This window comes from Balaenoptera physalus (assembly GCF_965194825.1).
Source record: "Balaenoptera physalus genome assembly, chromosome: 13".
Taxonomy (NCBI): Eukaryota; Metazoa; Chordata; class Mammalia; order Artiodactyla; family Balaenopteridae; genus Balaenoptera; species Balaenoptera physalus.
Genome location: NC_138892.1, coordinates 106,360,998 through 106,388,226, shown reverse-complemented (window position 1 = coordinate 106,388,226; position 27,229 = coordinate 106,360,998). Strand labels below are relative to the sequence as shown.

Sequence of the window (27,229 nt, the reverse complement as noted above, 5' to 3'; positions counted from 1 at the left end):
CATTGTAAAAACACTCAACATGTCTCAAAACTGCATACTGAAACCATACCAAGCAAAGGGAAAAGAAAAAGAGATAAGAGGTATAAAGATTGGCAAGAAAAAGATAAAACTCAGTGTTTGAATATATGATTTTTCTAACTGGAAAATCCAAGATCATCAGCTGACAAGTACTAGAACCAATAACAGAACTCAACAAACTGCTTAGGCACAGATCAATATATACATATCAGTACTTTTCTGTACACTAGTAATAACAACTAGAAAATGCAATTTTAAAAAAATCCCATTCACAATAGCAACAAAACCATAAAGACACTTTGCTATATAAATATAACAAAAATGTGCGAGAATTTTTGATAAAACTACAAAACACCCCTGAACAAAAGGAAAGTTATCCATGTTCACGGATGAGAAGACAAACATTGTAAAGGTGTCAGTTCTTCCCCAACTACTCCACATGCCACTGAAAATCTCTACAGGATCCCTCACAGAACCCAACAAGCTGACTCCAAAATTCAAATGGAGGAGTAAAGGTACAACAATAACCAAAACAATCTGAAACAGAGGAACAAAGGAAGATGTCCCCTAAATAGCAAGACACATTATAGGTTCATGATCCTTTATTTGCAATGCAAAAATGTTTTAAAACTCTGAAAATAAGGTTTTTTTTTCTTTTTAACTCATTTAGTGGCAAAACCTGGCATGATTTGATATGAGGTCACTTATTGTTTATACGTATCTCACCTAGTGTGATTATTCGTACACGTCACTGGGAAAACAATGTGTATGATTACAGGATACTGCATAACGCCACTGGGCATTATGGGGAAAAAACCTGGACTCCAAAACCACATCTGACCCCTAGGACTTCTTATAAGGACTCAGAGCCTTTTAAAGCTATAGTGATTAAAACTGTACAGAAATGGCCAAGAATAGGCTCTAAATTATATATGTGAATTTAGTATATGCTAAAAGTAACATTTCAAAACAGTGAGGAAAGGACAAATCATTCTATAAATGGAGTTTGAACAACTGGTGCTCTTGGAAAAAAATAAGTTACATCCCTACTTCACACAGTACCCAGAAATAAATTCTATGTACCTATTAAAGATACAAATTTTAAAACTATTAAAAGTACTAGAAGAGGGACTTCCCTGGTGGCACAGTGGTTAAGTAAGAATCGGCCTGTCAATGCAGGGGACACAGGTTCGATCCCTGGTCCAGGAAGGTCCCACATGCTGCGGAGCAACTAAGCCCGTGCGCCACAACTATTGAGCCTGCAGTCTAGAGCCCGCAAGCCACAACTACTGAGCCCGTGTGCCTAGAGCCCGTGCTCCGCAACAAGAGAAACCACTGCAATGAGAAGCCCGCGCACCGCAACAAAGAGTAGCCCCCGCTCGCCACAACTAGAGAAAGCCCGTGCGCAGCAAAGACGACCCAACGCAGCCAAAAATAATAAATAATTTTTTTAAAAGTACTAGAAGAAAACTTAGGTGAATATCCTTGTGAACTTGAGTTAAGGTAGGGCTTCTTAAATAAGAAACAAAAGGCAAAAAAACAAAGAAAAATGACTAATATTCAATTATGTCAAAATGACAAAATACACCAAAAATTAAAAGAAAAACCAAACCCTTGGTGAAAAAATATCTAACGTATGTATAAAGATTTGTATACAAAATACATAAAGAATTCCTACATGAGAAATGCCCAATTTGAAACAGCAGTGGTTAGAGGGGAAGGTAATTTGCCTTCTAAGGTTGGGGGGAAATGTTTGTGGAGGCTTTAGCTTCACTTGTAAAGCTTTAGACTCACAATAGTCAAATGCTTGAATTTTTTAATAGGAAAATATGTTCATATTCTACAAGTATAGTAATTAAGACAAATTTTAAAAACACATATCATAGTTATCTACTTTCTACACTCTTCTCAAACCTAAATCAATACAGATCTAAACTAGATCTCTATGATTTCCTAATATCATTCTACCAAAGAATTGGCTTAGGTCAAGAAACAGATTTCAACATATTAAATAATATTTTAATATGCAATTGAGAATGCAATCCAAGTAAATCACATGGTCAAAAGATTTTAAAGGGTCTAAATATTTGAACCAAACTCAAACAAGTTAAAGATCTTCAGAAATATGAATATACTGGCAGTCTCGTCTCTAGAGATCCAGTAAAGATAGACCTAAGGTAACAACAAGCAGGACAGCAAAAACACAGAGTCTGAGCCTTCCGTCTCAGAAATAGCAATAGTACACCAAGTTCAGATATTGCAATATTCTGCTAGTAATGTTAGGAAATTCCTTCCCAGGACTAACCTAGCTCAGAAAGTAAACATTCCTTTTCATGATTAATCTGGACTGTAAGGTAGGTGACATACTACTGTTCAAGTGAATTCTATTTCAAGACCAAAGAGGGATGCAAAGGTTTTTCTTTTTGTTACGTAATCTGAATATTGCTTAAAATAAGAGAGCTATTCATTACCCAGAATCCCTTGAATGATAACAGAAGCTAACATATAGTGTTTACCATATGTCAGGCACTGTGCTAAGAATTTTATAAGATTTAATCTGATATTTATAAGCCCCCTACAACACAGGCATTGTCGTTATCTCCACTTTACAGACGAAGAAAGTTAGGCCTATAGGTGTTAAGTGACTTAGCTATTAAGAGGTAGGTGCCCTAATTCCAGAGCCCTGGAAACCCTTAACTACTATGCTTATCCACCATCATCTGCTGATGTTAACACCTCAATTGTCCGTAGGATATTAAAGGCCTCCAGTTTTAAGGCAGGGTATCCTGCTAATCTAGGACTCTAAACCTAAACTTTAAGGCACACCTTAGGTTTTCCATGGTGTAATGCTTAAATAATCACATTTATCTTTCTATTAAGGAGAAAGTCTTTTTTAAAAGATGGTGGGCAAAAAGAACAAAATAAGGAAAACTAACAAAATAAAGAATAATAATTCAGAGTCTCAGGAATCATGCCATCAGAACTTTAAAGTGCCACAGTCAAGAAAAAAATTCCCAACTGTGCTTTTGTGCAAAACTCTATTTCCCTGTAGTCAAGTAACTAAGCCACACTATTAAATAGGCTAAGATCTAGCAACAAAAATCCACATCAAGTTTTCAACATTAGCGGGTGCACTCTAATGTTCAAGCCACTTTCAGACCCAAAATGGCATTTGCATGTGGAGTCTTTTGTTGCTATCAGAACTATATTCATTTCTACAACAAGAGAAGAGAATTCACCAGCTCTGTCTAAAGCCCTCATTCTGGCTTTCTAATATGAGCTTCAGGAAAGACTGGGTTTAAAAATGTTTAATTTCTTTTAAAAATCTGCCAGATCCACCACCACCAGATAATAATTCTTGCACTTTAAACAGCTAACAAAAAAGAATTCTGACCAAAAAAAAAAAGTTAAGCCATATGATTCCATTTATATAAAATTCTAGAAGGACTCCATTATGACAGAAAGTACATCAGTATGTGCCTGGGGCTGGGGCTGAGGGATGCATGGATCATGAAGGGGTAGGAGGAAATTTTTGGAGTGATGAAAATGTTCACTATCTTGACTGGGGTGAGGCTTCCCAGGCGTATACAGGTCAAAACTCATCAAACTACAGACTTTAAATATGTTCAGTTTATTGTACATAAATTATACCACAAAAGTTTAAAGAAAATAATTTCACATTCCAAACTCCCCTGCCCTTGATTAATCCAAAAGAAACACCTTCACCGATTACCTACCTGGAGTCCCGACTGCTGCTGGAAAAAATCATGCAGCTGTTCAGTTTGAGCCCATAGTGTTGGCCCCAGAGTCCTACGAGTCCCTTAGTTTGCTTCCTATCCAATATTTTGTTAGCTCCCTATCTAGTATCTGTTGTGGTTACTTCAAACCTTCTCCTTCTACTTATCAGACAGAACACATGAGTCTCCTGAGTCAGAGACAAAGAACTTTATTACTCACAGCACAGCCAGCAGTATGAGCATCCTGTTACCCCCAAGTCCCACAAGGTGACACAAGGGGGCCCAGACAGATGCTACACATGCAGTGGATTTGCAGAGGAACGCTGAGTTTAGGGAATCCACCACTTTTACAGTAAGCAGTAAGTAAGCCTGGTCTCCCCCAGTGGGAGACGTTACCTCATCCCTCAAGGGGGCTCGCTGCAAACACAATCCTGAGAAACGGCCCAGGTTAAGAGCAGTCAGGCCCTCGCATTCAGGGCATGCAGGAAAGAAGAGACCCATGGAGGACTCACTCTCCCGACAAGTATTTGTGGTAGTTTTAAGATACCTGAATAAATTCTTTGGTACTCCTCCCTTCAAGAGGGGAAGCAAAATTCCTCTCCCTTTGAATGTGTACTAGACCTAAAGGATTTGCTTCTGATGATGTATCACTGCCAAGACTAACTCATAAAGACACTGGGGCTTCTGTCTTGGTCACTCTCTTGGATCACTCGTCGTGGGGGAGTTAGCTACATGCTGTAAGGGTACTCGAGCTACCCTACAGAGAGCACCATGCAATGAGGAACTAAGGCCTCCTGCCAACAGCCATGTGAGACGGCTTGCAAAGGGATCCTGCCACTCCAGCCAAGCCTTCAGAACTGCAGACTCAGCTGATATCTTGACTGCAACCTCATGAAATACTTTAAGCCAGACCACCCAGCTAGGCTCTTCATAAAAACTGTGAGTTAATGTCTGTTGTTTTAATCCAATAAGCTTTGCGATAACTCTTTATACAACAAGAGGTAACTAACACAGCACTGTTTCCTGAAACTTTTGTTTCAAGTGTGCATATGAATACACATGTGCGTACTGGATCACAATTTAAAATGTGTTTCTTTTTATAGGTTCTAAACAATTCTCAACACCATTGCCAGAATGATCTTCTAATACAACAATTATCCAAGTGAGTCAGAATCCCTGTTACCCCCAAGTCCCACAAAGTGACACAGAGGGGTCCGAACAGAACCCTTCAGGAGGTCCAAGAGAGCACAACTATTTTCATAATATTATGACATTATTTGCTTTTTCACTGTACATTCTCACAAATATATAGCAGTGTTTTCCAAAGGCTACATGACATGTGGGATTATCCCAATGACAGCTAATGGAATGTGTACTTGTGTACTCTTACGTTCTAAAAATTTCTCAGTTTTACTTTCTAATATGGTAAACAGTATAGCCTACATAAACAAAAGCTATTTAGACATTCATAATTTATAAGAGTGTACAGGGATGCTGGACCAAAGAAAAGATTAAGACCCACTGCTCTAAAATTTAAATATGATATAATCGCACACATCTACATACTTCCTTTGATGGCATCCCAAAATGAGAATCCAAATTCCTTGGCACTGCATATAAAAATTTTCTTGATTTGGGCCCTGCCTACCTCTCTAGACAGGTTACTTCTTAACCACTCTCCTTTTCCATGTGCCAACCAAGGTCAAGTACCTGCAATTTCCTGAAATACCATGCTCTCTCTTGCTTCCATGACCTTCCTCTTCCCCATCAACTGGCTAACTACTTACTACTCATTCTTCCAAACTAAGTATAATAGTCACAATCCTACACAAACCATTAAATCCCTCAGTCTAATTTAGGTGCCCCGCTTATGGAATCAGGGGCTTTTAAAATAATCTACTTACTATGTTTTAATTAACTACTTCCTTAAAGGCAAAGGAATGCCTTATCTCCAAAACCTAGTACAGTGCCTAATACAAATCAAGTATGCAAAAGTGTTTGCTGACTCCACAAGTTAACCTAAATACTAGTAAAATTCATTAAGATAGTTCTTATACATTCAGAAGGTGGCAGTAATCTTGAAATTAGTTTATAGGACCTGAAACTAAATGCAATTAAGACAAATATAATGAAAGCCTTTTGAACATTTCCTTCATGTTAATAAACTTTATTTTTAAATTTTAACCAAATTCCATAAACTGACAACCTCCTTCTCTATATTTATTGCTATGTAGTTTTGTCCTCTAGTATCATGTCCTGAAAATCATAAAGAAACTTACTGAATAGTCAAGATTTCAATTTTTAAAAAATAAATTGTTGGGACTTCCCTGGTGGTCCAGTGGTAAAGAATCCGCCTTTCAATGCAGGGGACGCGGGTTCGATCCCTGGTCGGCGAACTAAGATCCCACATGCCACAGGGCAACTAATCCCACCCGCCACAACTACTGAGCTTGCCCGCCTCAACTAGAGAGCCCATGTGTCGCAAACTACAGAGCCCACGCGCTCTGGAGCCCGCATGCTGCAACTAGAGAGAAAACCCACACACAACTAGAGAGAAGGCTGCGCACAGCAATGAAGAGCCCCCGAGCTGCAATGAAAGATCCCGCATGCCTCAACAAAGATCCTGCGTGCCACAACTAAGACAAGAAGCAGCCATAAAAATAAAATAAATAAATAATAAATATTTAAAAAAATAAATAAATTGTTCTTCTTGCATGAATAAGAATAGGGAATTCTGTACCCAAATCTTAATTCCAGGAAAACAGCATAAGCTCAACAAGAACAGACTAATACCCCTCATCTTCTAAGAAAATTTTTTTATTCATACACACACACACAAACACAGCAATCATGCAGAAAATATCGTGCCTATGTGTATGTATCTGTTCTCAATACTGAAAAATCTCTTGTCAAGTTAATATTATAGCAAGAGACTTATCAACTACCTAAAATGAGTTGTTTTATCCTATATTTTGAGTTTTAAAAAATACCTAAAAAACCAGCACAACATTGAAATCTCTGCAAGTCTGCTCAGATTTAAGTTTTTTAAAAAGTTCCTAAAATCTAATTCTGATAAGAACATTACCAGAAATCTGGTGTATCTTAAATTTGGTGTTTATTAACAACATAGTTCCACCATCAATTCCTACTTCCATATTCCCATAAAAAATTTACAATTTTTAGAGCTCTTCAAGTTCACCAAAGAAGTATTCTTAACTCTAAAACAGCATGAAAGCCTTAAAATACTGGGGCTCCCTATCAAGAGAAGGCACAACTGTTTCTCAGAAAAGAAAGTCAAGAAAACTAAAAAGAATTCAGTTCTGGTGACATACACCTATAAGCAAAGATTTTTTTCTAAGATATACAAGACAGTCAACATTCAAAAAGATAGGTTAATTTTTAAAACAATGAAGTCACTTTTTTCAAACTTACCCAAATGAAGTGGAATGGCAAAAGTTAAAAATACAATTCCAAATCATGAAGCAACAGTGCTCAGGATACATGGACATGGTAGTTTTTATATTTTCCTCCTTAATTAACACTGCTGCCCTCTGTATTAAAGCATATTAGTAACACTCTGCTCAAGTGTGAAACCAAAAATGTAACCTGAAATCTTTTCTACAGGGTAAGTGTAAAAATGTGCAAAACAAAATGCAATGCATAGACCTTAAATATTTACATTTCACCCTAAGAAGCCCCCTGTGAAGTAATTCTTATTGTGCTCCTGAGGCTTAGTTGTGTAGCAACTAGAAGGGAAGGCTTGGGCTGGTTCAGCTCCACTACTTAAACATTGTAGCTTTCAACAAATTAATAAATCTCACAGAGTCTCAGTATCATCTATGAAATGGGCATATCATCTTCCTCAAAGGATAGCTAAAAAGATCAAATCAGTGAGTGAGTATAAAATATCTGGTTCCTGGTAGGTTTTCAATAAATGTTAGTCATTGCATGTCTAGGAATTTATCTTACACATATTTTCACACAAGTGGGAAAACTGAGTAAAAATAAACTGCAGACTTCTTTGAAATAACAAGACTCTGGTAATAGTCTATATAATTACGGGAATACTGTGCAGCTATTAAAAAGAATAAGGTTAAGTCTGCAAGTAGTGATAAGAAAAGAGATACAAGATACATTTTTTTTAACATCTTTATTGGAGTATAATTGCTTTACAATGTTGTGTTAGTTCCTGCTGTATAACAAGGTGAATTAGCTATATGTATACATATATCCCCATATCCCCTCCCTCTTGTGTCTCCCTCCCACCCTCCCTATTCCACCCCTCTAGGTGGTTGCAAAGCACCAAGTTGATCTCCCTGTGCTATGCAGCTGCTTCCCACTAGCCATCCATTTTACATTTGGTAGTGTATATACGTCAATGTTACTCTCTCACTTCGTCCCAGCTTACCCTTCCCACTCCCCATGTCCTCAAGTCCATTCTCTACATCAGTGTCTTTATTCCTGTCCTGCCCCTAGGGTCATCAGAACCTTTTTTTTTTTTTTTTTAGATTCCATATATATATGTTAGCATACGGTATTTGTTTTTCTCTTTCTGACTTACTTCACTCTGTATGACAGACTCTAGGTCCATCCACCTCACTAAAAATAACTCAATTTCGTTTCTTTTTATGGCTAATATTCCATTGTATATATGGGCCACATCTTCTTTATCCATTCAACTGTCGATGGACACTTAGGTTGCTTCCATATCCTGGCTATTGTAAATAGTGCTGCAATGAACATTGTGGTACATGACTCTTTTTGAATTATGGTTTTCTCAGGGTATATGCCCAGTAGTGGGATTGCTGGGTCATATGGTAGTTCTATTTTTAGTTTTTTAAGGAACCTCCATACTGTTCTCCATAGTGGCTGTATCACTTTACATTCCCACCAACAGTGCAAGAGGGTTCCCTTTTCTCCACACCCTCTCCAGCATTTACTGTTTGTAGATTTTTTGATGATGGCCATTCTGACCGGTGTGAGGTGATACCTCACTGTGGTTTTGATTTGCATTTCTCTAATGATTAGTGATGTTGAGCATCCTTTCATGTATTTGTTGGCAATCTGTATATCTTCTTTGGAGAAATGTCTGTTTAGGTCTTCTGCCCATTTTTGGATTAGGTTCTTTTTTTGATATTGAGTTGCATGAGCTGCTTGTATATTTTGGAGATTAATCCCTTGTCAGTTGCTTCGTTTGCAAATATTTTCTCCCATTCTGAGGGTTGCCTTTTCATCTTTTTTATCATTTCCTTTGCGGCGCAAAAGCTTTTAAGTTTCATTAGGTCCCATTTGTTTATTTTTCTTTTTATTTCCATTTCTCTAGGAGGTAGGTCAAAAAGGATCTTGCTGTGATTTATGTCATAGAGTGTTCTGCCTATGTTTTCCTCTAAGAGTTTTATAATGTCTGGCCTTACATTTAGGTCTTTAATCCACTTTGGGTTTATTTTTGTGTATCGTGTTAGGGAGTGTTCTAACTTCATTCTCTATGTAGCTGTCCAGTTTTCCCAGCACCACTTATTGAAGAGGCTGTCTTTTCTCCATTGTATATTCTTGCCTCCTTTATCAAAGATAAGGTGACCATATGTGTGTGGGTTTATCTCTGGGCTTTCTATCCTGTTCCACTGATCTATACTTCTGTTTTTGTGCCAGTACCATACATTTTTAAATTTATAAAAAGGATACAAGAATTCGTGAGGAAAAATGGGTTTTCACATTTTTCTTTTCTGCACTGATTGAGGTTTTAACATGAATATGAATTACTTTTATAATTTAAAAAGTAATTATAGACCCATACATCTATAGACAACTCATTTGTGACAGAAGTGCAGAGGCGATACAGTGGAGAAAGTGAGGCAGTGGGGCTCCCACGAAAGGAGACCTGAACGCACACCTCCACGGCTGCCGCAGTCCACCCCCAACCCTGCAGTCACTTCTGCACACAGGGACGGGAAGCAGCTTCTCCAGGATTCTGATGGGCCTCTGTTCTTGAGGGGATCAGAGAAGAGGAAGGTTACTGGAAGAAACCAGAGCTGCCGCTGGTCTCAGGAGCACAAATGGTCTCATCTCTCCCTCCTCCACTACCCTAAACGGCACCCAGCCTCAGTTTTCACCCAGCAAGGCTTAGTGGCTTATCTGATGGCAACCCAAACACTCCTTCCTAATAGGCCCTCAGCAACCATGTCTTTCTCAGGCCAGGGCTGCTGCACGTGTCCGTTCACAGTTAAGATGGGGCAAGGGGGTACCAAAAGGTGTCCAGCTGAATCACCTCGGTTCTACTACATGCATTATCCCTGCCCCCATTATGGTCACAATAGTGCAAAGTTACGATCTAAATGTCCAACAATGGGGCACTGGCTGCGTAAGTTAAGGCACAACTATAAAATGGGTTACTATCTATAATGAGTTGAATAGCATCCCCCCAAAATTCACGTCCACTAGAAACCCCAGAATGTAACCTTATTTGGAAATCAAGTCTTTGCAGATGTAACCAAGTTAAGATGAGTTTATACTGGATTATGTTAGGTTCTAAATCCAGCTGGTGTCTTTCTATGAGGAAAGAGAGAGATTCAGTCACAGAGATGCACAATAAGAAGACCATGCAAGAAGGGAGGCTGAGATTGGAGTGATGCAGTTACAAGCTAAGGAACACCAAGGATTGCCAGGAGCCACCAGAAGCCAGGAAGAGGCAACGAGGGATCCTCTTTAGAGGCTTGAGAGGGAGCAAGGCGCTGCCTACACTGATTTTGGACTTCTAGCCTCCAGAATTATGAGAGAATAAATGTCTATTGTTTTATGCCACCAAGTTTGTGGTAATTTGTTACAGGAGACCTAGAAAATACACCATGTCATTACAAATGATGATGTGGCTCTATACTTAACAACAGAGAAAAGTATTTGTGATCTATTGTCAAACCAAGCAGAAAAAAGAAAAAGTTATACACACAGATTCCACCTGAGTTTGTTTTTTTAATGTTACAGCAGGATACACGATTCTGGGTAGTAAGATTTGGAGGTGATGATCTCACTTCCTCTCCAAGCCATAAATTTTTTTTCTATGAAGACATACTATTTTCATAATCAGGACAAAACAATAAACCAATTTTGGGAAGGGTAGTGTAAAGATATCCAACAGAAATGGTACAGATAAGGCTCTAGGTACTAAAAACTCCCACTCCCACTTCTAGAATAAAGCCAGAATGGTTTCCTTATAGCCAAATTCAATGGATTCTCTTCACTTCTACTGCATTTGATGCTACTGAACACTTCTTTTTATTTTTTTAATAAATTTATTTATTTGTTTGTTTATTTATTTTTGGCTGCGTTGGGTCTTCGTTCGTATGCGGGCTTTCTCTAGTTGCGGTGAGCAGGGGCCACTCTTCACCACGGTGCCCAGGCTTCTCACTGTGGTGGCCTCTCCCAGTGCGGAGCACGAGCTCCAGGTGCTTGGGCTTCAGTAGTTGTGGCGCGTGGGCTCAGCAGCTGTGGCTCGCAGGCTCTAGAGCGCAGGCTCAGCAGTTGTGGCGCACGGGCCTAGTTGCTCTGTGGCATGTGGGATCCTCCCGGACCAGGGCTCAAACCTGTGTCCCCTGCAATGGCAGGCGGACTCTCAACCACTGCGCCACCAGGGAAGTCCCGCTACTGAACACTTCTATCCTGAAACTCTTACCTGGGTCTAATACTCTTCTGCTACTCCTACTATCTCTCCAAGACAATTCTTTTCTACTACATTTTATTGGCTCCTCTTCCTCCGCCTACCTTTAAAACACTAGTATATGCATATGATATCACTTATATGTGGAATCTAAAATAAGACACAAATGAACCTATATAATGAAACAGAAACAGAATCATGGACATAGAGTACACACTGGTGGTTGCCAAGGCGGAGGGGGTTGGGGGAGGGATGGAATGGGAGGTTGGGATTAGCAGATGTAGGCTTTTATATATGGAATGCATAAACAACAAGGTCCTACTGTATAGCACAGAGAACTGTATTCTATATCCTATGATAAACCATAATGGAAATTAACAAAACAATGTAAATCAACTATACTTCAATTTTAAAAATATGGATAAAACACTGGTGTATGCCTTGGAGCGCTGTCCTCAAACATGTTCCTGGGCAATCTCATCCACAGCCACTGTTTCAACTAGTTTCAATTATTACCTATTTTAAGTAGGTACTTATTTTAATTTAGGTTATCTCAATATTCCCAACTCTGGCTTCTCCCTTGGGCTGCAGACTTACATGATCAACTACTTACTCTACATATCTGCCAAGATTTCCCATAGGCAACTCAACAGCTCTAACTGAACATATATTTTCCCTAAATATGCTCCTCTCCTCCTATGTTCCCTATTTTGATAGAATTTATTTTGACTCCCCCTTTTCACTCCTCTATTCAGCTTCCCATTAACTAATCAATCACTGTGCACCATCAAGCTTATCTTTCTAATATATTTCCTTTCTATCTCTACTGACTCATCCTGTGTGGCTAGTACTATCACAACAATCTCCGAAAACAGTCTCCTTGCCTATACAGTCTTGCCTCTTTCCAATCTACTGATGATTTTATTTTCTCAACCCAACATATTTAAGGGATATGACACATTATCATCATCAGTAACAGCAGCTCATTTTGATAGACATTCTCAAATTGAGGGTGGGGGAACATGAGGTCAGAGGGTTATTTTTCATTTGATAAGAGCTCCATATTCTAATATCCTACTCTGGACATTTCATATAAATACAATATGAGGCCTTTTGTGTCTGGTTTCTTTCATTTAGCGTAATGTTTTCATGGTTCCTTTATTTTGTAGCATGTATCAGTACTTCATTCCGTTTTATGCTGAATAGTATCTCACTGTATAGATATTCTACATTTTGCTTATCCATTCATCAGCTGACGGACATTTGAGTTGTTGATATTATGAATAATCCTACTACAAACATTCGTGTACAAGTTTCTGTGTGGACAAAAGTCTGCAACTCTCTTGGGTATACACCTAAGAGTGGAATTGTTTGGGCAATATAAAAGCTCTGTTTAGGGAATTCCCTTGTGGTCTAGTGTTTAGGATTTGGCACTTTGACTGTCCTGGCCCGGGGTTCAATCCCTGGTTGGGGAACTGAGATCCTGCAAGCCACAAGGCGCGGCCAAAAAAAAACAAAAACAAAAACTCTGTTTTAACTTTTTAAGAAATGTCAAACTGTTTTCCAAAGCATCTGCAACATTTCACATTCGTAGCAGCAACCTATGAGGGGCCCAATTTCTCCACATCCTCACCAATACTTGTTACTGTACGTCTTTTTTATTACAGTCATCCTAGTGAATATGAAGTGTTATTTTATTGTGGTCTTGATGATATGACTTTTCATTTAAATAATAATCTTAAAAAAATCACAAGCATATCTGGAGTCATTTGGTGTACTTTTTGGTACACGTTTTGGTATTACGTGTTATTAACGTATTTAACCTATGACATTAAATGTTACTATTAAATGAGTGATACATACATGTAGAAATAAAAATTCAAACAATGAAAAGTAAAAGTCTCTCCCCACTAAGTTCTCCTCATTAGAGATAACTACTTTTAACCATTCTGCTTTTAATTCTAGTGGTTACCTCCATAACTCTAAATTATTTAACTCCTAATCACTAAATTTAATCTCCATAACTCTAAATTATTTTTTCATAACATTTATTACCATAATACGCAATTTACTTCACTTCTCTGTTTACTGTCAGTCTCCTTCACTAGAGTGAAAGCTCCGTGAGGACAGCGACTGTTCCCTTTTCTGTTCACTGCTGCACCGCAGCACCTAGAATGGGGCCTGGCACATAAAAGGTAGTCAATAAATTTATATTAAATTAAGGAATACGTATCTACTTCTTGATTTATCTAAATCTTTAAACACATTTTCTTGAGTCTCTCTCTATAAAAGGTGAAGAATTTTGTTCATAACCCTCTTTTTTTCCCAATTTTTGTTGAATTATAGTTTAGTTTTCTAATGGTTATCTTCATAATTTTAACTAATATACCTTAACTTTCCTCCATAAAATTTAAACTCTTAACCTCCCACCACCATCTCAGTATATGATGAGGAATAGAGAGTTCCAATACACCCAGCTACCTCACATTAATGACCTACACCACTACTTTTACATTGTATAGGTGTGCGACATTTATTCTCTGATCTATAACTGTCTTTTCTTTGTCTACAAATCAATTCTGAAGACAGAAAGCCAATAAATAGTTTACAATATGATGATAACGTAAACAACACTCACTGCAGAACCAAGTAGTAATTGGAACTACAGAGAACACACAATTCCATTTGTTCCCTTCCGAGGATTTACTACAATTTACAATTACCCTCTTTACGTGTTGTCTGTATTTCTTACTACACCATACTCTATGAAAATAGGATTTTTATACACACACGCCCCCTTGTTCATTACTGTATCATGCACAGCCCTTACTACTATACCTGGCACACAGTATGCATTCAATAAGTACATGTTTGTAAATAGATGGATAGATTTGTGGAAGGAAGGGGAGGGGAGAAAAGAAGAGGGAAGGTCAGATCATCAAGGATATCAAAGCCAATCTATTTTAGACATTATCTTTATACAACATCCATCCTCCAGCATCAACCTGAGACAGAGTTAAAGTGGAAGGAAATGAATCTACATACCCCATGAGATCTATCAGTCAAGCAAATGTCAACTAAACATTAAGTTAGAATTTTTTAAAAAGTGGTAGTCTGTTTCTGTAATTATAAAATTTTTTAAATTTTTATTGCTTTTAATAACTGATTTCTCCTATCTTTAAAACCCTTCTATACATGGGGGCAGGAAGGGGGTGGATTTTGAGTTTTTCTCCCTTAGTTCTTCAGTACAGTTCCTTCTGAAAAACTTCAATCTTAACTGCTAGAAGAAAAGTGCTTTTTCTATCCCTTAACCAGAATATACAGATGGCCATAAAGAAGCAGTAACAGTGAGAATAATCCACTTCAATGCCTCAAAAGGAACTAGGGAAATAAATGCTGCTGAGACAAAACAGAAAAAACATGGAAGGTGGAAGAGGTATAACTGCAGAGGTCAATTCTTTGTGATCTAAGGTTTTTCTTGACATTTTAAATTCTACTACTCATATTCATTACTGTATCACCATGAGTTCTTAAAACAGCAACAACAAAACTGAGTTCAGACCTGGCCACTACTATATACTCACACCACAAAGCCTGTCATCTAGGTCAGGAAAACCATAAACGGAAGAATACTAGAAAATTCCAGGATCATTTTTCCCTACAAGAAAAGCACTGGTTCAAAAACCTATGTACTGCGAGAGAACACCCGCTCCCGCCCCCAGGCCAGTCCCACCCCACAGACACCCATATATACCCACTTAGAATCCTCGAGTATACCCAGGGGCCTAAAATTTAAAAAAACTTCCACACAATGACTGCATGTTAGCCTTTCACTCTCACTCTTCCCACAAATAGCTACAAGCATAACATGCAACTCTCACTCTTTCCTCACAGATTAGAAGGATAATAATAGCTCTCTACAACCTGAGTCTCCAAAGGAGCACCAAATATTCATAAATCAAAGGAAAGCAGAAAATCCTTTAATAGCAACATAGTAACCTACTTCAAATTAATTACAACTGGAAAGGCCAACACAGATGTGCTATCAGGTATTTATAAGGTGAACTAGAAAATACAAAACGTCACCCATTAGCTATTTAAAGCTTTCTATATGAAATTCTGACATAAATCTCAAAATTACTAGTCCAACCAGCTGTGATGGGTTATACTAGTACTAATTAGCATCGATTATCAGAAAATGAGTTGAATATTTTAAAATGCTGTATTTCAACATTTTTTTTATTGAAGTATAGTTGATTTACAATATTGTGTTAGTTTCAGGTGTACAGCACAATGATGCAGTTTATATATACACACATATATATTCTTTTTCAGATTCTTTTCCTGTATAGGTTATTACAAAATACTGAGTGGAGTTCCCTATGCTATACAGCAGGTCCTTGTTGGTTATCTATTTTATATACAGTAGTGTGCATATGTTAATCCCAAACTCCTAATTTATTCCTACCCCCCAACATTTTTTAAGATTCTGTTCATTTTGTTAAAGGGTTAAATATGTCACTAGGGACAAGAAAGGTGCTGCTATCTTAAGTCCTCTATGAAAAGATTAACAATAGACCAAAATTTTTAAATCCAATTCAAGTACAATTTTGCAGAATCTATCAAATTTTAAATGTGTATACCCTCTGACCTAGAAGTTTCACTTTTAAAATTATTCTCTGTGAGACATATTTCACAAGTTTAAAGATATATGTGCAATGATGTTAAATTATTGTATTATTTTGTACGAGCAAAAAAGAGAGAACTTGGGCTTCCCTGGTGGCGCAGTGGTTGAGAATCTGCCTGCCAATGCAGAGGACACAGGTTCGAGCCCTGGTCTGGGAAGATCCCACATGCCGCGGAGCGACTAAGCCCGTGAGCCACAATTGCTGAGCCTGCGCGTCTGGAGCCTGTGCTCCGCAACGGGAGAGGCCACGATAGTGAGAGGCCTGCGCACCGCGATGAAGAGTGGCCCCCACTTGCCGCAACTAGAGAAAGCCCTCACACAGAAACGAAGACCCAACACAGCCATAAATAAATAAATAAATAAAATTTAAAAAAAAAAAGAGAACTTAAATTTCCACCAACAAGAGACTGGTGAGATAAATTATCATATCTCCACACTATAAAATAGAATACAGCTGTGAACAAAAATTTTAAGTAAGTCTCTATATCTGACAATCTCTATAAAGACATCTATGACATACTGTGAAGTGGGAAAAAAAAGCAAATTACAGAAGAACTGTATAATACAATCCTATCAGTAGACAAAAGTATAGACATATATGTTGGCAAACACACAGAAATGATTTGGATAGCAAGAAGCTATTTCTGAAAGGTCAGATAGAGCTACTTTTTCCCTCGTATATATAGGTACTTCTTTTTTTTTCTTTTTTTTTTAAAGCGAGTGATTTTTGTAAATTTACTTATTTTTATTTATTTATTTTTGGCTGTGTTGGGTCTTCGTTTCTGCACAAGGGCTTTCTCCAGTTGCGGCAAGCGGGGGCCACTCTTCATCGCGGTGCGCGTGCCTTTCACTGCCACGGCCTCTCTTGTTGCCGGGCACAAGCTCCAGACGCGCAGGCTCAGTAGTTGTGGCTCACGGGCCCAGTTGCTCCGCGGCATGTGGGATCTTCCCAGACCAGGGCTCGAACCCGCGTCCCCTGCATTGGCAGGCACATTCTCAACCACTGCGCCACCAGGGAAGCCCCTAGGTTCTTCTTTTTTTCTTTTCAATTGTTTTAACAGTGAGCATGTATTACTTTTATTCACACACAAAGTCTCCCTACAGCTAAGGGCTTCAGTAAGCCCCTTAACCATTCAACACTATAATATGGTAATGAATGGGCTAGGCCCCTTACTAGGAGGTTAAAAACAACCCTACAAGTTAAAGGAAGCACAGATGTCTCTGCTTCCACCCTCAGCATGTGGCATATCAGTTTTGCTAACACCAGATATCAGGTTGTATGATCTTAATCTGATTCTCCTGGAGACCAAAAAGTATAGAACTGTGAGGCTAAAGCAGCACAGCTGTGACGCCATACCAACAAGAAAGAGCATCTCTGCAAGGAGCAGCCGTGACACACCTGCCACAGCTGCCGTTTCATTCTTTTTTAGGGAAGGGTGAGAAGCTTGAGTAACTCAGTTACAATCAAGGTAACTGTGGTTTTTAATTGTTATCAATCATTTAATCAAGTCAATTGTAAGGTCTATCAAAGTTCTCACCATGACAAATATCTCGTCAAGCAGATACTTAAAGCAAACACAAGGTTATTTATTAATCACGGTTGTTCTCTACTTATATCAGCAACCTGAGCTACTTAGTTCAAAAGAGCCTAGTTCTAGGTTGTGTAGCCTTCCCCAATGACTCCAGTCCTCACTGCTATCTGATTTCTAAAAATCCTAAAATATTAAATTGTTTGGATGGTAGTTACATTGTCTTCCATTTTATACCACATCTCATACTACATTACGATCAATTCAACAAATCCTACCAGACTGATTAAACTGAACAAATACACTGAATAGACACAAATGTTCCCAACCACGTTATCTCAATTCTAAAAATCTCTGAAAACCCCAAAATTCTGTAACTAATTTGGTGACAACATCACACCTGAACTCATACCGAAATACCAATGTGTTTGATGAAGGAATTGGAGGGTGCCCCCCACCTTGCTTGGAAAGTTAGATAATATATAGTATATGCATCATACCACCTTTCTAAAATCCGAGAAATTCTGAATTCTGGCCCAAAGTATCTTGGATACAGACCTGTGTTATTGGATAAGAGTAAACAGTCACATCACTGTTGGTAAAGACATTTATAATCAGCAAGAGCTACGCAAAAAGTTTTTAACTCTATAATTATTTATTAAACTAGGTAGTGAGTACACAGATATTTAATTAGACAATTCCATCTTTTTGAATGTCTGAAGCATTTCATAAATTTAAAAGTTTAAGTGAAAAATTATAAGTACCCAATGTTTTATTTTCTTCCTTAAAATACTAAAAGCATTTGTATCGAAAGTGTTTATTTTCATCCTTTAAAAAAAAAAGAGCATTTGGGAAGCAGCAAGTTTGAAAATGGTTAAGGGTCTTAAAAACATTATATATTTTGATCCAATAATTCCAAAAACAGGAAACCCATCTATTTAAATGACCCAAAATGTAGAGAAAACCAGCTACATTATGACTTATGATATACAAGCTTTACTAGTACTCATTCAGTTGCAAAATGTTTAAGTGAAATCTTCATGATTTAACATGCCATCTACAAACATTTATAACCAATGTCTGACATAAAAAATGTTTATAATACAGTAAGTGAAAGTGGATACACATTTTGACATACAGTATACTCTCAATTTTGAAAATACAGTTGACCCGTGAACAACACAGGTTTAAACCTCGCGGGTCCACTTACATATGGATTTTTTTTTCAACAGTAAATACTACAATATTACACAACACATGGATGGCTAAATCTGCGGACATGGAGGAATCCCTGTCATGGAGGGCCAACTGTAAGTTATACACAGATTTTCGACTGCAGAGAGGATCAGAGGCCCCACTGGTTCAAGGATCAACTGTATACATATAAGCATAGCAAAAAGAATGGTAGAAAATCTGTTTACTTTCTTCTTAACAGTTGCCAAAATTTTCCAAAAGGAAAGAAAAAAAATGTTTAAAAAGAAACAATATTTAAGCCACTGTAAATTAAGGTGAGCATTTCTTCCTTTTGGACCTGGTGTCAAAAAACCTGCCCAGCACAGCACTTCTGTGAAAGCCCGCGTGCATCAACAAAGACCCAACGCAGCCAAAAATAAATAAATTAAATAGATAAATTTATTTTTTTAAAAAGTCACAATTCCTTCCTCTTTGACCTAGTAGAGTCCATTTTTCTCCTCTTTGTTACCATGCTTCCCTGAATACCATGAATTACCAAGGGATTTTTTTCATCATAATCCCTTACATGTTTGTACCCAAATGTAGAATTATAGACTCTTAAATTCTATAGATTTAGCCCAGAATACAATGAAATCATAAATTTAAAAGTATCCAAAGCGATTCAAGCAGAATTCACCAGTTCCTAAAATAACTGAGAAAAAGAATGTGACCATAAAACATTTCAAGGTTCCAGAATTAAAATAGTTTTTCTATTACAAAGTCCACTTAAGTGAAACTTTACAAAAGAAATACCATGCTACACTGCACGTTAAAAAAAAAACAAAACTTTTATATCATTGTATAAGGCATTTAACATAGCGTGTGGACCATAATGAGCAGTCATCAGTATGAATAATAAGTGTATTTCTTCTATTTTAAGATATACTTTTCTTCATAAATTAAGGTTTCAGAAATTGGGATTCAGCTCATAACAACATGTAAAATTAAAATAGGGTTTTTTCCCTAAAAAAAAGAATAAATTATTAAATTGATGGTACACTCCACAAAAAATGGCAACTAAGAAATGAGGAGACATGGCACTATTCATGGTAAATACTTTCCATGAATACTTCCTTTAACCCTTCTGGCAAACCTTTCAGGAGAGAGATTTTATCATCCCATTTCTAGATGAGGAGACTAAGGCTTAGAAAGGCTCAGTAAGTTGCCCAAAATCACACATCTGACTCTAAACTCAGACTCTCAACCACTGCAATGTGCTGCATTCTCATCTACTATTTTACTCTCACCAGATAGATTGACAGATTTCTTTTTTTAATGGAGCACGGAGAACTTAATATTGGGCTGTCCTAAATCAAGCTTGTTTTTTTATCTCCACATTCCTCACAGTCCCCACCATCTACCTGTCTATTCCTACACCTCTTACCTGAGCTCCAGACCTGAATTTCCAACTACCAAGTGAACGCAACTGATTATTCCAGAGCTGCACTGTCCAATGGTAGCCACTAGCCACATGTGGCTGTTGAGTACTTGAAACGTGCTAGTGAGACTGAGGAGCTGAATTTTTAATATTATTTTATTGTAATTAAAAGTTAAATGTAAAAACTGGTAATTCAGTTACTGGAAAATTTTACGCATGTTTGAAACAAGTTGGATATGTGAATCTATTTTTTCAACTGTAAATTTTTATGAACTCTAAATACAGATCAAGTATTTCTGATACAATCTTCGCATCTGAATTAAGATATGCTATAAAAGTATACAACTGATTTTAAATAGTATGAAGAAATAATGTAAAATGGCTCATTAATAATTTTTTAAATGACATGTTTCAACATGTTGAAAATGACATTTTGGATGCACTGGGTTAAATAAAATATATTATAAAATTATGAAATCTAACCATTTCTTTTTACTCTATATTGTGGATACTCAAATTTTCATTACATGAGTGGCTCATACTACATGTCTACTGGACAGTGCCCTTCCTAGAGATTCCTGTTGCCCTCACCACAGCCATCAATAGCTCAATGAATGGTATCACCATCCCTCTAGGGCAGTGCTGTCCTACAGAACCTTCTCTGATCATGGAAGTGTTGCATATCTGATGATGACTGGATGGTGGTGGTGATAACTGTTTCTGACTCACAGAATCCCTACGTTATTGTGGAGACAGAGTTCTTAGGAGACTGGAGAATACCACCTATCATTTTGACTTTCCTCTCTGGGAAGAGGTAGTCAGTACCAAAAATTGCAGACCAGAGCTATGCAGCAAAACTTTCTGTGACAATGACAATGTTCTATACCTGCACCATCCGATACAGACGCCACGAGTCCCATTTGGCTACTGAGTACATGAAATACGGCTAGTGCACCTGAAGAACTAAATTTTAAATCTTAATTCATTTAAATCAGTCTAAATTTAAATACCTATATATAGTGGCTACTGTATTAGGCAGCACTGCTTCTAACCTACCTGCTCCATCTGTAAGTCTAGAAGTCACCTTAGTCTCCTGCTTCACCACCAACTGCCCCTTCTCCCACGAAAGTACACGTACACACACACACACACACACACACACACACACAGATATTCAATTAGCCAGCCCTGTGTTCTTTAAAGCTTTCATTGCGGTATGCTTCTCTATCCCCACTGTCACTACTTTCTTTTTCAGGCTTTAACAAGATTAAGGCCACAGCCTCCTAGTTGGCCTCCTCACTTAGCCTCCTCCTACCCACTCCTTGTAAAATGTAATTTAAATTTGTTATTTCCTTTACACAAAAGTCTCCAAAGTCTTGACATTGCCCCAAGGTAAAATTCTAGACTCCAACATGACTGACAAAGCCCTCCATGATCCAAACCCCATTTCCAGCCTCATCTTTCACCACTCCCGTCCACCTCCCAATTCTTGCTCATATCATTAACCCTCATCATGCTCTATTAAAATTGCCTGTGTACTTGTCTCCTTCAATGTCTCTAGCATCCTGAGAGCAGAGACAGTGTCTCAAAAATTATATTGCTAAGATGGAGCACAATACACAGTACACAAATGAAGCATACTAGAGTTTCTATAAATATTTTTTGAATGAGGGAAGAAAAAGGAAAAAAGAAAAAAGGAAACAGATGTGTACTCTGGGACAACTATGAAAATAAAAAATTTGTAAAGCAGATATTTTTGCTATATTATTTAAAAGAATTTTAATGTGAATTTAAGTAAAGAATCAACCCCTAATTTCAAGGAAATCCTGATTGGTGCTTTTAAAAAAGGCATATAAAAAACTTGCTATGTAGGGCTTCCCTGGTGGCGCAGTGGTTGAGAGTCTGCCTGCCAATGCAGGGGACACGGGTTCGAGCCCTGGTCTGGGAAGATCCCACATGCCGCGGAGCAACTAGGCCCATGAGCCACAACTACTGAGCCTGTGCGTCTGGAGCCAGTGCTCCGCAACAAGAGAGGCCGCAATAGTGAGAGGCCCGCGCACCGCGATGAAGAGTGGCCCCCGCTTGCCGCAACTAGAGAAAGCCCTCGCACAGAAACGAAGACCCAACACAGCCAAAAGTAATTAATTAATTAAAAAAAAAAAACTTGCTATGTAGAAATACATACTATATTACCTGCATTTGTGAGTTTAAACCTAAAGAATAATTTATATCCATTTTCTTTTTCTTTTTTAATATTTACTTTTATTTATTTATTTGGTTGCGCTGGGTCTTAGTTGCGGCAGGCACGCTCCTTAGTTGCAGCTCACCGGCTCCTTAGTTGTGGCATGCGAACTCTTGGTTGTGGCATGCATGCGGGATCTAGTTCCCTGACCAGGGATCAAACCCAGGCCCCCTGCACTGGGAGGGTGGAGTCTTATCCACTGCACCACCAGGGAAGTCCCTATATCCATTTTCAATTAACTTATTTTCAATAACCAGGAATATAAATAGAAATTGCTGCTCTATTAAAATCAAGAAATACTAAGCCTAAGCAGTACTCCAATTATTTCAGAATGGATTCAGAAACTTGGCAATACTAGAAAATTAACAGCAAACCACTAAAAAAACCACCAGAAAAATCAAGTAAAATGTCCAATAACGCCACTTTCAATAACTCCTTCTACTTTATAACTTTCTACTTATGCATGGGAGAAAAATATCAAGCAAAGTTCAGCCTAAATTTGATACAGCAGTTCAGAAAGGGATGCAAAACTATCTGAAATACTCGAAATTATCTGCCACAAATGAAAGCGAAGTGAATACTGCCATGAGGGTAGAAAAGTCACCTGTGTGGCACCTGAAGGGATGGGTCCTGAAAGATCTGAAGGGATGTACGCAAAAAGACTGTTGTAAAACACAGCTACTTTTTGTTTCAGAAGAAATCCTGAGCCTCTCGGATCTTTAATAACTTCTTACTGATTAATCATAAGTTCAACTTAGTCTTTCTTCCTTGAAAGAAAAGGTCAGCAACGGTAAATTCTATATGTATGAGGAGAAAAATCATACATATACACAAGGGGAAAAAGTCAGGTAGAAATGAATTTAAAAACCTGTGTAATCAGCCACATTAACAGGTTAAAAGAAAAAAAGACTCTCAATAGATATGAAAATGTATCAGGTAAATTTTAACATTTATTAATGATTAAAAATATTAACAAATTAGGAAGAGAAGGAAACTATCTCAATCTAACAAAGGATAGGTGCAAAGGCAAATAAGTGTCTGTAGGGGAACAGGCACCTCTGCTGTTGCATGTCTGGTGACCTGTAGCATTCTGAGTCTAGGCAGAACGCTTCTGACCTCCTCCTGCCCCCCATGCACCATCCCCACCCCCGCCCCCGCCCCACGGCCCAGAACAGGAGAGGATGGGAGGCCTACAAGAGGCAGCTACCAGGCCATCTCCCACAGTTCCCCTCTCTCCCTTGGAGGCTGTCATGAGAGAGTTTCTCTGTGCTGCCTGGATTCTGATGAGGCAGGAGACTTTCAGCCCTACCCATCTCAGAACAGATCTGTAGAATATGAAACCACGTAGGCGCAAATTAGAATGGGCTCCTTAGCAATAGGGCATCCCCCAACTCACTGTAGTCATCAGCAATGGTTTTGTTTTGGTGTCATCCTTTTTGGCCTGTGGGACAAGAGTCATAGAGAGCTGGCACCTTTGGATCCACTGCCCATGTAAGTGATAAACTGCCTAACCCTGAAGCGTTCACTGTATCTCTACCAGTCAAATCAGTCAGGCCTTGGTCTTGGCCTTGGCCTTGCCTTGTCTTGTGTGTGTGTGCCTGACAACACCATACTTCACAGCGAAGAATTAGCTGCCCCAGCAACCACTGATTTGCCTTTTCTAGAAATTTCATGTAAATAAAATTATAAATGGCAGTTTTTTCCCTTAGCAAAACATTTTTGAGGTTCATTTATGTTGCTAAATGTATCAGTAGTTGTTCCTTCTTATTACTCAATAGTATTCCATTATATGAATATACTGTATTTTGCTTATCATCTCATCAGTTGATGGACATTTGGATTGCTTCTGAGATTTGCTATTAAGAATAATGCTGCTATGAATATCTGCACATAAGTCTTTGTGTGGACATATGTTTTCATTTCTCTTGGCTAAATACCTGAGTCGAATGGTTGAGGACATACAGTAAATACATGTTTAACTTAAGAAACTACCAAACTGTTTTCCAAAATGAGTGTAATATTTAACATTCTTACCAACAATGTATAAGAATCTCAGTTTCTCCACATTCTTGCTAATACCTGGTACTTCAATCTTTTGACTTTACCATTCTAGTGGGTATGCAGTGGCATCATACTGTGATTTTAATTTGCATTTTCCTAATGAATAATGATGGTGAGCATCTTTTTCAAGTGCTTACTGCCATCAATATATCTTCTTTGGTGAAGTGCCTATTCAAATCTTTTGCCCATTTTGGGGGGGGTGATGTTTATCTTATTTTTTTGTAAGAGTTCTTTAGATATTCTGAATGTAAGTCCTTTACCAGATATATGATTTGCAACTATCTTCTCCTGATTTGTCTTTTGTATTTTCTTAATGAATTCTTTTGAAAAGCAAAACTTTCTAATTTTGATAAAAGCCAATTTATCAGTATTTTTCTTTTATGAGTCATGTTTTTGGTGTCATATCTAACCCAAGGTCTCAAAGATTCTCCTATGCGGTGAGGCTTGAGGGTCACTTTTTTTTTTTTTTGGCATATTGAGATCTAATTGTTGTAGTACCTTTTGTTGAAAAGTCTATCCTTTCTTCCACTGAATTACCCTCCCACCTTTGTTGAAAATTAATTAACCATATATGTGTGTTTATATCTGGACTCTCTACTTAATTCCATTGATGTCTACATCTGTCTCTATGCTGATACCACTCCTGTTACTGACAACGACAGTCGCTGACAGACAATGAATGTCAAGACATTCCTGGAAAAAAACAAGATGGGGGTGGGAGCATTTACTCTACCAAGTATGAAGACTTACTATAACGCTATAGTAACTAAAACAGTCTGGCACTGGACCGAGATAGAGAAACCAGTAGAACAGAACAGAGAGCCTCAATTTATTACAAAGCAGTTGAAAAAGGAAGGAACTGTCAATAAATGATGCTGAGAAAATCAGGAACCAAACGGGAAAAAAATAAACCTCACAGCATATGCAAAAATCAATTATAGGCAAATCATGGTGCTATATGAGAAAGGTACAGCAACAACACTTCCAGAAAATAACAAAAGAGTAACTTCATGACCTTAGGGTAGGAAAAGATTTCTTAAACAGGACATAAAAAGCACTAACCATATAAAGGAAAATATTAACTGGACTACACTAAAATTAAGAATCCAGTTCTTCAAAAGACACCATTAAGAGAAAACAGCAAACCACAGAGTGGAAATATTCGCAACACAAATAACCAAAGAAGGGCTCATTTCCAAAATACATAACTCCTATAAATTAATTAGAACAAGAAAGAAAATCCATCAGAAAACTGAGCAAGATATCTGAATAAGCACTTCACAAAAGCTTCTCCAAATGACCAAAAGACAGAAAGGTATTTAACCTCATTTGTAACTGGTGAAATGCAAATTAAAACTATAAGATACCACTATAAATCAATCCATCAGAATGGCTGAAATTAATAACACTGACAATAATGGCAAGGATATAGAACAAAAGAAACTCTCAAATACTACTTCAGGGCATGTAAGTTTGTACAACTACATAGGAATAGTTGGCACTTACCTAGTAAGATTGCACATACGCATACTCTATCACTGAGCACTTTTATTCCTGGCTATGAAGGCATCAAAAATACATGCACCAAAAGACTTGTGTAAGAACGGTCATAGTGGCATAATTCATAATGCCCCAAAACTGGAAACAACCTAAATATCCATCATTAAAATAATGAATAAGTTGTGATGAACAGAATACTACTTAGCAATGAAGATGACTAAACTACAGCTACACACAACAAATCTAAATCTCACAAAATGTTGAGTCAAAGAAGCCAGACATAAAAGAATATATACAACATGATTCTATGTACATAAAGTTGGAAAACAGATAAAACTAAATAATAGAATTATATGAAGAAAAGCAAGAAAATGATTCCCGTGAAAGGACAGTAGCTACCTTTATGGGGGAAGGAATGGGTTGTGATTGGTAAGGGGCAAAGAAAGTTTTTAGAACGCTGGCAAGGTCCTAATGTTTGACCTAGATGATGGTTATACCAGTGTTTATTCCATAAGTTATCAAGCTATACATTTGTTTTATACACTTTTCTAAATGTGTGTTACATTCAAGAAGGGCTTCAAAAGGGAATTAATTCCTTCAATTGATAAGCTATATTCCCATAATAAAATTATGTTTAAGGTCCAAACTTCTACTTTGTGAAATGTTTTCACAATTTCAGAGATGTTTAACTGAAGTTCAGACAATGAGTTACCTAATTTCCACGAAAAGGGCTTTTAAACAAAAAAGAAAAAAGAAGGAAAAAACGAAAAGAATACATATACACACACATAAAGGGGTTGTCAGATGAAAACCGTTGTCTACTCATCTCGCAGCACACCATATTAAAGAAAGCTAAAAGGAATACAAGGTTTAGTTTCATTCTGGGTGAACCACTAAAAATGAGAGTTCACATAGACTTCAGGTGACAGTGATGTGTTAATGAAAGTTCACCAGTTATGATAAATGTCCCACTCTGGTGGGAGACTGATAATGGGGGAGGCTATGCATGGGTGGGGGCAGGGATTCTATGGAAAATCTCTACCTCCACTCAATTTTGCTGAAAACCTAAAGCTGCTCTAAAAAATAAACTCTTTAAAGTGTTCAAGAGTTGCTGTATCTCTAAAGCACAGCTCTGATCATGTGTCTCCTAATTAAAAACCTTCAATAGCTAGCAACACAGTGTCTCAAGATTG

General features: G+C 37.8%; 1 protein-coding gene across 19 annotated transcripts in view; it reads right to left on the bottom strand.

Annotated features, from left to right (window-relative positions):
- The window catches only part of ERC1 (ELKS/RAB6-interacting/CAST family member 1), a 415,918-nt gene that overhangs the window by 379,802 nt on the left and 8,887 nt on the right, over positions 1–27,229 (bottom strand). The gene's annotated exons all lie outside the window — the stretch shown is intronic.